This window comes from Coenobita brevimanus, chromosome 76, assembly GCF_032717465.1.
Source record: "Coenobita brevimanus isolate Jiangsu-jjx chromosome 76, ASM3271746v2, whole genome shotgun sequence".
Taxonomy (NCBI): domain Eukaryota; kingdom Metazoa; phylum Arthropoda; class Malacostraca; order Decapoda; family Coenobitidae; genus Coenobita; species Coenobita brevimanus.
In genome coordinates this window covers 13,322,561-13,335,325 of record NC_137029.1, presented here as the reverse complement: position 1 = coordinate 13,335,325, position 12,765 = coordinate 13,322,561, and the positions used below count along the sequence as shown (strand labels likewise).

Genomic DNA, 12,765 nt, shown 5'->3' with positions numbered 1-12,765 from the left:
GTAACTCATGAAGGCTGAAGTTTCTCTTATCCTGCAGTTTACTATCCTGCTTTCGGAGGATGGGGAAGTAGTCGAGAGACATCTACTCGTATATGACCTGGTAGTTGAAACACTTGATTGTATCGCGGCCGCCACATGAAGGTAACCCTCTCCAGCTCCCGAAACAGGCTAGGTAAAGGTAAAAAGGGATGGATCCAATCACTGTTGACTGTAAATATCAAGTCTGGTTGAGGTCTGTTAAGTGGGCTGAGAGCTTACTGACAACGGACTGGCTGGGAATGTGAACCTTCATGCTGGGTTCAGAGGCGGACCCTGCAGTTTTTATGCCACCTCAGCTTGTTGTGCTCACGTGGGAGATGTAGATAATTCTTACTGCGCCTAACAGCATGAGTCACAGGCAGAAATAGTAAGGAAGAATAATTTTGCCCTCACCCATGAAATATGCTCCCTTAAGGTACTGCTGATGGCATAAGAGTGATTACAGCACCATACACTTCCACTAGTTACCTGCGCAGTTCACACGCCACCAGAAATAAAGGAGGATTAGATATGAGCGTATTTTGCTTGTAATTTTGATTGCGTATTTGTCTATGAGATTTCAAAAAGGTCTACATACATACTTATAATATATTTCGTTATTGCCTTTATTCCCAGGAAGCACACTTTCAACAAAATCTTAAGGCTTTCGTGGCAAACACCACCGAGAGAGATCATCATATGCGATTGGTGTATGCTGAATAATGACATTTTTTAATCCTTTCTTGATCGGGACAACTTTAGTATTCCTTTCCAGCTAATCCCAAACAAATTTATTCAGTTGAGAATGAGTCCAAGCAGCCTGAGAGTGATAATACCGGTACAATCAACCCTCTCCTGGTCGGGAGGTAAGATCACATTCTATTCAAACACCTAATAGTTTTATTCTATTGATAATGAGTCCTAGAAGACCAGGAGTATGAATCCAGGATATCCAACCTTAAAATGAATGCAAATATAAAATGTGTGTGCTGTGTTTGTCTTTAAGGACAAGTTCAGGAGCTACGTGACCTAAACCACGACGTTCTGTAGGAGGTAAAGGACCGCAGAAGTAAGACTAGTGAACAACACATCCAACAACACAAGAGAAATAGACAGAGACACTTTGCATAAAAAAAACAATAATAAGCATAATCAGGTGGTCAGCTTAATTATATTCGAGGCAGGGAGCGGATGCACACTTAGTATTGATGACGTCACAACCCATCGTACAAGCAGTCACCAGGTGGTCTTGCCATTACTCCATCCCTCCCCCTCTCATTGTCTTCTGCGGCCCCTTATTATGATGATTTCTCTATAAACTATGATTCATCTCACTTTCACTCTCTCTCTCTCTCTCTCTCTCTCTCTTTCTATAAATATATATATATATGTATATATATATATAAATATATATATATATGTATATATATATATATCTTAAAGAAAATTTGTGTAACCAGTGGTTTCATGAAATCGCTAGGGAACTCATTTCACTAATTCCCTAGGGATTTCATGAAACCAAACGTTACACAAATTCCCTGTAATATATATATATATATATATATATATATATATATATATATATATATATATATATATAATCAATCATTTCCTGTGGCACCCAACGGGATTCATAGGGCCTCGATGAACTCTCTCCACCAATATTTGTCTCTTGCCATCTGCTTCAGGTCCCACCAACACTCCTCTCCTGCTTCTTTTTTCATTGTCCTCAACCAGGTTTCCCTCGGCCTACCTCTACCTCTTCTTCCTCTGGCAGTCCACTCGGGCACATCCTGTATTAAACTGCCTTCTTTTCTGTATATGTGCCCCAGCCACTTCCAGCGAGACACTCTCACATATAACTGGTTCCACTCTCGTAATATCCCTTACTCTTTCATTTGTAACTCTGTCTTGCCACTTTACCCCAAGAATCCTTCTCAGTATTTTATTCTCAAATCTTAATACTTTCTGATCTGTTGCAATTGTACTGTACCATGACCTCATGCCCATAAATTAAAATTGGTCTAACCATGGACTTGTAAATTTTCACTTTAGTATGTACCGAAAGCATATTATTATTCCAAACAGATTTCAACATTCCAACAGTTCGCCAAGCCTGTCTAATCCTCTTCTCAATTTCATTGTTTAATGATCCATTAGATGATACAATCGTTCCCAGATATTTAACGTTTTTTACATTCTTCACCACATTATTCTCAATAACACAATCGATTTGGTTCTCCACGTCCATATTAATAATTTCAGTCTTTCTACAATTTATTACCAATCCCACTTTTTCTCCTTCCTCCACCAGACAATCAAGCACCCTCTGCATCTCATAAATACTTCCGCAAATCAATACAATATCATCAGCATGGTCCAAATCCATCAGCTTCTTATTTTCCTTCCAGATAATTTCTGCACCTGTTCTCCTTACAACCTTTTTCATAACATAATCCATAACCAAAACAAACAGCAATGACGAAAGAACTCCTTGAATCACTTCTGACATAACTTGAAATGGATCACTCAAAGAACCACCCACCATTACTTTACAAAAAGTTCCTTCATCCAGGCTTCTAATAATATTTACAAACTTTTCTGGTATACCATAGAATCTCATAATATTCAACATAGTTCCACGTGAAACATTATCAAATGCCTTTTCAAAATCCACAAAACACATACGAAGTGCCATTTTCATCTCATTAGCTTGTTGCATTAGATGCCTTACAATAAAAATCTGATCATTACAACCTCGACCCTTTCTAAATCCCGCTTGTACTTCTCTTTAAAAATTTTTCAATTACTGGCCCTATTCTGTTTAACAAGATTTTGGAAAAGACTTTTGCAACTACTGGTGTCAAAGTTATCCCCCTCCAATTGCCACACACACTTAAATCTCCCTTTCTTGGTATTTTTATAATCACTCAATTTTTCCACTCTTCTGGAATTCCACCATTATCCCAAGCCACATTAAAAAGTTTCAAAAGCACATTCATCAACTCGTCATTTTCCACATTAAGCATTTCAGGAAATATTCCATCCTCACCTAGGACCTTAAAATTCTTTAACTCCTTTATAGATTTTGCTACCTCATCCAAGGTTATATCTCCTGTTTCTATCTGCAAATCTCTCTCGTCTGGCAAAATGTCCTCTTCAGCTGGGACTGGTCTATTTAGAACAAATTCAAAATGCTCTTTCCACCTTCCTTTTATATCCGAATCTTTAGTCATCAAATTACGATTTTTATCTCGTACAGGTATTTCCTACCTTCTCTTTTCAGTCCCAGTTAACTCCTTTATGGCCTGATACGCTGCTCTTGTGCTCTGACCGTCATTTCTACTTAATTTAATTTCTGTCTCTGTTGCCTTTTCATCACATTGCCTCCTCTTATCACGTCTAACAAGTCTTTTTACTTCAGAATGTAAACTCCAGTACTTTGCTCTAAGTACTTCAACTACCTGACCATCAATATGTTGTTCTTCACTTCCTAACTTAGCCTCTTTCCTTTTCTGAATTGCATTCCATGTTTCATCTGACATCCACTTTTTCCTTCTCGCTTTTCCCTTTTTCTTAATAGTAACCTTAGCACTCTCATACAAAACTTCTTCTACCTCTCTCCACATTTGATTAATATCATTGTCTTCAGATTCCATCAAAGTCTACAGGACTAGAAACCTGTTCCTACATTCCCACCGAAACTTCTCCTTCGTGTTCTCATCATTCCTCAGCTCATCAAAATCATAATTATTACCTCCTGTACAATTACCATTAACGTTTCTCTTAAATTTTATTTTAATCTTTGACACAACTGTCAGAACTCCATATTATAATTACAAATCATAATAGATAGATAGATAAATAGATAGATAGACAGACAGATAGAAGCAGCAAGTCAGATGATGAGAAGGTATTGTGTCTGCGAGAATCGAGCAATGCTAAATATGCTGTTACATAGCCTATGATTTCATCATCCTTTGTGTAATTTTAACGCACAGTATGCTGCATGTTTGATCACGAGCGTGTTCTGCCTCAGTCCCCCCTTCTACCGTTATAGTAGAGTAAGTCGTCCTTTCTGTTGTTCAGAGTAGGATTGTCAGCTCTTTGTCCCCTATGACTTCATTTGTGCGTCCTTCTTACAAGTTGTATCAAGCTCTGCTGGCCCCTATATAATGAGCTCAGTCTCTGCATTATTGCCACTTAGATCTGCTCCTCATTTTGCTCACATCTCTGTCCTCCCCTGTACAGTTGTTATTATTGTGAGTGCTCAGGAAGTCTCCAAACATCTAGCAGCTGTATAATTTGAGTATAACTGTTATTGCATTTTTTCTTGTGCTGTGTAGCGTGGGGTGTTAATTCTTAGGCCTAGTGAGGTTTTGTAATTAATGTGAAGTTTTTTGTCAGTCATATTATTAATAATAGTTTGTATCTGTAATAATTTATCTTGCATTAACTGAGCATTGTCCAGTGTATTGTCATTTTATCAGGGCTGACTTAGATAAATTTACTCTTGCTAATTTCGTGTTAATAGAGGCTATTGCAGTTAACCATATATTTAACCTGTTTTTTGCCATTACATTATCTTTATGAGTCCTGAATGTTTTGTTGTTAGTTTGAGCATTAAACTTTAACTTGTAATTTTACCTAACTCTTTTGTTTTGAACCTGGAACTTTACGGGACAGTAGTGATTTTTAGTATTCTCACTTAAAGTGTACATTATCTTTCGCTGTTCCGTTACATAAATTTGGCGACCTCGCCAGGATATTCAGGATATTATCATAAGGATATTGCTTGATATTTTGCGACTGTGATTTATTCATGATGTGTACTATTACTACGCTTGATGAAGCCAAAGATTTTTTGTCAAATGTGCAAACAGTGTGTGATGTAGAAAACAGAACAAAGAATGAACTTAAGCTTGTTGCTCAACAATTGGGAATTGCAGTTCACTCTCATCATTCTAAAGATCAAATTGTTGGCATGATTAATAAAAGCTTGTTTAATGTTACTCCTCCAAATGAGCAAACGCAGATTGAATTAGCTAAGTTACAGCTAGCTCTGCAGGAGGCTCGTGCTAAGGAAGCTGAATTTCAGGCAAATGCTAAGCAGGCGGAGTCTCAGGCTCGTATTCAGGAGGCTGAATTTCAGGCATATGCTAAGGAGGCGGACTCTCAGGCTCGTATTCAGGAGGCTGAATTTCAGGCAAATGCTCGTATTCAAGAGGCACAGGTACAGGCTCAGGCACAAATTGAACTTGCTAGGATTCAGGCAGACCATGAGTATCGCATGAAACAAGGTGGAACTGGATCATCTAGCTCTGATGATTTTGATGTGGCTAAAAATGTTAAACTTGTCCCTCCTTTTAATGAATCTGATTTAACAAAGTATTTTCAGTTGTTTGAGAGGGTAGCTACAGGTTTTAATTGGCCCAAAAGGTATTGGCCAGTACTCCTTCAAACTGTTCTCACCGGTAAAGCTCAAGTAACTTATGCATCTTTGCCTCAGGATCAATCTGATAATTATGATGTAGTTAAGAGCTTGATTCTTAAGGCCTATGAGCTTGTTCCTGAAGCCTATAGAGTAAAATTTAGGACAACTTATAAGCAAGATAAGCAATCCCATGTTGAGTATGCAAAAATCAAAGAAGATCTGTTAGAGCAGTGGTTAAATTCTAAGAATGTGGATTCTGATTTTGACAAATTTAAGCAGATGATTTTGCTGGAGGACTTCAAACGGTGTATTAATAATGATGTAAGCCTATATCTTGATGACAAAAGAATAGATAATTTGTCTGATGCTGCAGTTTTAGCTGATGAATATGTTCTCACTCACAAGAGATATTTTAAAGAAAAAGGGAAAGCTGAGAGTAAGTACGTTGCCTCTACTCAGAGTACAGGTAACAGGAAAGAGAATAAAGATGATGTTTCTCAGGAAGTAAATACCAGCTTCACCTCTAGATTTCAGAAAAGTAAATGTACTTATTGTAGTAAGCTTGGTCATACTACGGAGAAATGTTTCAGGAGACAGCGTGATGTGAACAAAAAGGAGTCTTTAAATATTCAGTCAATTGGTCTAGTGTCCACTCTTGAGAGTTCCCAGAATGCTTTAACTAAGTTAACTGAACCTGCTTTGAGGGGTAACTTAAATTCTCAGGATGGAGCTCCTCTTTTGAGCAGTAACGTGGGTGACACTCTCAAGAGTTCATGTGCTAATTTCCTGTCTGATGGTTTTGTCAGTCCTCTGGACAGTAATGACAGGAAATCAGTTAAAATATATTGTGATACAGGTGCTTGCCAATCCCTTATGCTGACCAGTGTTCTAGGCTCTAATGTTAATTCCTCTGATGAAACTGTTATCTTACAAGGCGTAGGGAATAATTACTTCTCTGTCCCTCTGTGCAGAGTGTATTTAGAGTCTGGTTTTGTTAATGGTTCCGTTATGGTTGGGTTGGTTGAGACACTCCCAATGTCAGGTGTAACTTTCTTACTTCGAAATGATATTGGTGGAAGTCAAGTGTGTCCAGCTCCTCAGTTGTCTAGTGAGCCAGTGGCTGGTGCCCAGGATTGTGATGTCCCTGATGTGTTCCCTGCATGTGCTGTCACTAGGGCTAAGTCTAAAGTTACTGGTGATTTAGAGGATAATGATGATGATGATGTTATCCTAGCTGACACTTTTCTTGCTAATTTGGACCACTCACCAGATGAGGCAGTACCCCGTAGTGTTGATAATTTGTCCGTCAAGAGTTGGTTGAGTTGCAGGTTGCTGACCCTGAGTTGAAAGGTCTAGCTGACTCTGCTTGCAGTGAGGAAGAGTCAGCTGGTGCTTCTACTTGTTATTATATAAAGTCAGGAGTACTTATGAGGAAGTGGAGACCCCCAACAGCATCAGCCGACTGTGAATGGGAGGTTGTACATCAAGTCGTCATCCCTCGTGTTTGTAGGCAGGATATCATTAGAGTGGCTCATGATTCCAGTTTGGCAGGACACCTTGGAGTGAGGAAGACTGTGGCACGCATTTTGAAACACTTCTACTGGCCAGGTATCTTCAGGGATGTTTCCTGGTATTGTAAGTCTTGTCACACCTGTCAAGTTGTGGGGAAGTGTAATCAGACCGAAAAGGTTGCACCTCTAGTTCCCATTCCTCCTTTTGAGCCGCCTTTCACCCGTGTGTTGGTGGATATTGTGGGCCCTCTTCCTAAGACTTCTTCAGGATTTTCTTATGTGTTGACCCTGATTGATATGGCTACTCGTTATCCTGAAGCCATTCCACTTAGAAATATCTCAGCAAAGAACGTGGTTAAGGAAATGCTAGGGTTCTTCACAAAGTTTGGTCTGCCCAAGGAGGTACAGTCAGACCTGGGAAGTAATTTCATGTCAAATGTTTTCAAGCAGTCTCTGAAAGAGTTGGGCATCACCCAGATCACGTCTTCAGCTTACCATCCCCAGACCCAAGGAGCGTTGGAGAGATATCATCAAACACTCAAATCGATGCTCAAGAAATACTGTTTGGAACATCAGAAAAACTAGGATAAAGGTCTTCCATTTGTTGTGTTTGCTGCAAGAGAATCTCCAAATGAATCACTGGGCTTCTCACCTTTTGAACTACTGTTTGGCCATGAAGTAAGAGGACCCCTTAAGCTACTCAAGGAATGCTGGCTGTCAGAGGAAGATGACGTCAACCTGCTGGAGTATGTGATGAAGTTCAAAGAACGGCTGTCCACTGCTTTACAGCTGGCGAGAGATAATTTAGGAGCTGCTCAGAAGATGAAGACTTGGTATGATAAGAAGTCCAGGTTACGCCACTTTCAGCCAGGTGATCAGGTTTTGATTCTGCTACCAGTGCATGGGCAACTTCTTCAAGCCAAGTTTAGTGGTCCTTATTTCGTGGAGAAGAAACTCAGTGATGTCAACTATCTCATCGCCACACCAGATCGTAGAAAGAACAAGCAACTTTGGCACATCAACATGCTAAAGTTATATCACAGGCGGGACGAAAATAACCCAGTCTGCACTGTAGCTGTTCCACCCGAGTCTGCAAGTGAAGTTCTCCCATGCAGCATGAGCCTGAGTGATAGTTTGGGGAAGAATCCTGATATCATGAATGATCTCCAGACTAAGCTTTCTCATCTACCTCCCGAGGAAAGGCAGGAGTTTTCGGCATTACTGCAGGAGTACCCACAAGTGTTCCGTGCCACTCCAGGAAGAACCACTGTGTTGATGCATGATGTCGATGTTGGAGACGCAAAGCCAATTAAACTGCCTCCTTACCGTGTGAACCCAGTGAAAGTTCCTCTCATCCAGAAGGAGCTTGGCTACCTGTTGGACCACAAGATGATTGAGCCCTGTCAGAGCGAGTGGAGTTCTCCTGTCACTCTAGTCCCTAAGCCAGGTGGGTCACAGCGGCTTTGCATCGACTACAGACGTGTTAATCAGATAACCAAAACAGACACTTACCCTCTCCCTCGTGTGGAAGATTGCATAGACAAGATCGGAAAGGCTAGGTACATAAGTAAGTTTGATTTGTTAAAGGGATACTGGCAAGTACCTATGACTGAACGTGCTAGGGAGATCTCATGTTTTGTAACACTAGGAAAGACTTTTGCATGTTCTGTAATGCCATATGGTATGAAGAATGCACCAGCCACATTTCAGAAGCTCATGAATGTTGTAACAGAGGGTTTGGCAGGGTGTGTTGTTTATATTGATGACGTATTAATCTTCAGTGACAACTGGAAAGATCACCTATGCCATGTCAGTAAATTTCTTGAGCGTTTGGTTCAGGCTAATCTTGTAGCTAATTTATAAAAGTGTGAGTTTGGTCAAGCTAAAGTTCAGTACCTTGGGTATGTAATTGGTGATGGACATGTTGCACCACCAGCAGCTAAGGTTCAGGAGGCGGATACTGAAAGCTCAAAAATCCTCGCAAATCCACCATCTTTGGGCGTAAGAGCAACTTTTCACTTAAGTGCATATTTTGAAGCTTTAGAAAACGAGCAAAAACCCTCTGCGGCGATATCAATTCTCCTCGTAGAGTTGCGCCATGTGAGGGGCAGCCCTAAGTACATCGTAAGCCTTATAACTCACCTATTTTTACAAATGTTGTAGCTCAAACATCCCTCAAATCCTGAGAATTAAATCATGCATCAATTAATCCTTAAGTGCATACAACTGTTGCGATTCTTCAAAAAATAATAAGTACAAGTGGCATCAGACCGTCGTAGACGATGCCAAAATACAATAACGGAGCAAGTACTACTTCGACATATGTGGTAAAACTAGCATTGTCAGCCAATATTGCCTTTACTACAAACAAATTATAGCCTATTGATACAATGTTCACAAAAATTCGATTAAACAAGCCACTGCTAAGAAGAAACTCATCTAAAATATGGTGATAGCCTACATGACACAATGTCGAAAAAATAATGAATCAGTGCACTTATTTCTTCCTCAGAGAAGTTCACTGCCCTTCTGTACATATTTTGGTGGTCTTCCACTGCTTCAATACTGTCTTAGAAATTATGACTGGCGGTGTGGAAACATCGTCTGCTACCACTATGACGTCATACTCCGGTGTACTGTGATTGGTTACTCAGGTTTAAATAGAGAAACTTTCCGCTCCTTGATTGGCCAACATTTGCCCTGGCGCAACCTGGTGTTGGTCTTAAGATTGTCGTACAACACTCTCCAGAATACCACTTATCAAAACCTCGTATGCACATCGCAAAAGTTCTAGCAGATTTTCTCGTAACCCAGGCACCTTTCAGAATCCGCCCCCAGGTTATAAGTGATCTTCCCAGACCTAAAAGTAGGAAAGAGCTACAAAGATTTTTGGGAATGGTAGGTTATTACCGGAGATTTGTTCTTAACTTTTCAATTCTTGTATCACCACTTACAGACCTACTGAAAAAGGGAGTTAAATTTGTCTGGACCGATAACTGTGAATCCTCTTTCAACAAACTTAAAGTTATCCTATTAAGTCAGCCAGTGCTCGCTACTCCAAATTTTGCTAAGCCTTTTAAGATGGCTGTTGATGCAAGTGATACAGGAGCTGGGGCTGTTTTGCTGCAAGAGGATGATCAGGGTATTGAACACCCTGTGTCTTGCTGCAGTGGGGGGTTCACTCCACCTCAAGAGAACTACTCAACTATTGAGAAAGAGCTTTTGGCCTTGATTTTGGGTTTACAGCATTTTTCATTTTATTTGTGTTCTGGTTTTGACCCCATAGTCATTTATACCGATCGTAACCCACTGAAATTCCTTAGTAAGTTTAAAGATAAAAATCAGAGATTGACAAGATGGAGTCTACTTCTTCAGGAGTATTCATTAGACATACAACATGTCAAGGGGAAAGAAAATGTTATTGCAGATTGCTTATCTAGACTTTAGACAGGTTGTTTTAGAGTAATAAGAAATTTCCTTTGTAAATTTCTTTTTCTTTGTGGGGAGGTGTTACATAGCCTATGATTTCATCATCCTTTGTGTAATTTTAACGCACAGTATGCTGCATGTTTGATCACGAGCGTGTTCTGCCTCAGTCCCCCCTTCTACCGTTATAGTAGAGTAAGTCATCCTTTCTGTTGTTCAGAGTAGGATTTTCAGCTCTTTGTCCCCTATGACTTCATTTGCGCGTCCTTCTTACAAGTTGTATCAAGCTCTGCTGGCCCCTATATAATGAGCTCAGTCTCTGCATTATTGCCACTTAGATCTGCTCCTCATTTTGCTCACATCTCTGTCCTCCCCTGTACAGTTGTTATTATTGTGAGTGCTCAGGAAGTCTCCAAACATCTAGCAGCTGTATAATTTGAGTATAACTGTTATTGCATTTTTTCTTGTGCTGTGTAGCGTGGGGTGTTAATTCTTAGGCCTAGTGAGGTTTTGTAATTAATGTGAAGTTTTTTGTCAGTCATATAATTAATAATAGTTTGTATCTGTAATAATTTATCTTGCATTAACTGAGCATTATCCAGTGTATTGTCATTTTATCAGGGCTGACTTAGATAAATTTACTCTTGCTAATTTCGTGTTAATAGAGGTTATTGCAGTTAACCATATATTTAACCTGTTTTTTGCCATTACATTATCTTTATGAGTCCTGAATGTTTTGTTGTTAGTTTGAGCATTAAACTTTAACTTGTAATTTTACCTAACTCTTTTGTTTTGAACCTGGAACTTTACGGGACAGTAGTGATTTTTAGGATTCTCACTTTAAAGTGTACATTATCTTTCGCTGTTCCGTAACAATGTTTACACACTCTAACTCAAGGAATGCTTTATAGGCACACGACAGCGCCTAGTGACCATACACACACATACACACATACACACAGGTTTCTAGAACTTTCCAACCACAGTGTAACACACGTGATATGACCCCTGCTACACCAGAATTTAGGAAGTAGAGCTGCTAGCCATAGAACCGACAGGTAGTAGAGAGAAGGAGCCTAGAAACATGGAAGAGAGAGAGAGAAAGAGAGCGAGACAAGGAGGTAGCTCGCGGGAATCTACTTATACTTCACTCGTGTGTGAGAGACTTTGTTAATATTTCCAAGACAAATAAAAATAGTCCCATACTAATCCTTACCTCTCCTCTCACTGATGACAAAAAGGTAACGAAGATTATCTACTTACAAAACTACTCAAGTATAACAACCGCTCGTCTACAAGTCTAATATATATATAACTAATCTACAAAATATCACTACAAGTTTCTACAAAGTTATTGTGAGACAACAAGTTGATGATCACTACCTATATCTGCCCCCCTCCTTACGCAAATATCTTGCAAATAACTCCTATGCCTTCTGCTAATTGCAATGTGGTCAATCTGGTTACAACATTTACCACATGGTGAAATCCAAGTAGTCTTATGTATTTTTCTATGCTCAAAGATAGTTCCACCAATTATATGGTCATTTGCCAAACAAAAGCTTCCAAGTCGCACCCCATTTTCGTTTCTTATACCAACACCCTCCTTACCCATACAATCTTCAAAGCCATTCCTACTACTGCCAACAATCGCATTAAAATCACCAATGCAAACTAACACATCATGTCTTGCCACTCTCTCTCTCTCTCTCTCTCTCTCTCTCTCTCTCTCTCTCTCTCTTTATATGTATATATACACAACATGAAATGAGGTGTCTGGAAATAAGTATAAATCTAGACTGTGGAGCCGTTTTTTGTTCAATACGCCATCAGAAAAATACACAAGCACTCGTACAAGTATTACTTATGTTTGCTTATTTGCATTTCTTTTTACACGAAAAGAGAATAAAACGAACTTGGGTGACTGACTCGCGTGCTGCGACAGTTGATGACAATTCCATGACCTTCCGGCACCTTGTCCTTCCAAAGGACTGCCCAAAAACCACACCAGAATTATGACGCCATCTGTCAACAGTATTCAGGGTACCTCAGGCAGTTTCATGCACAGACCACAAATATGAAGGTCATTGTTATCTTTAACGACATCTGATGCAAGTAAGTCCTTTTTCGCCTACAGCTTAAAAAGTGTTTCTTCTTGAATTAGGGTTAGTTCAGTTTTCCGGGATAAATTCTGCAAAGATCACTTGTAATCCCGAGCATTCCATTTAAGTGAGATGGTGCTACTACTTTGGATTCTAGGTAATTGAAACTTAAATGGAAGAGGGACTTTGGAAACAGTATAAAATTCTGAAAATGTCTATTGTTGCTGGTTTTTAAACAGGATAAGATTCTGAAGAATGTGTTTGCTGTTGTTTT

General features: G+C 39.6%; 1 protein-coding gene across 1 annotated transcript in view; it reads left to right on the top strand.

Annotated features, from left to right (window-relative positions):
- The window catches only part of Wnt2 (Wnt oncogene analog 2), a 200,482-nt gene that overhangs the window by 24,974 nt on the left and 162,743 nt on the right, over nt 1-12,765 (top strand). The gene's annotated exons all lie outside the window — the stretch shown is intronic.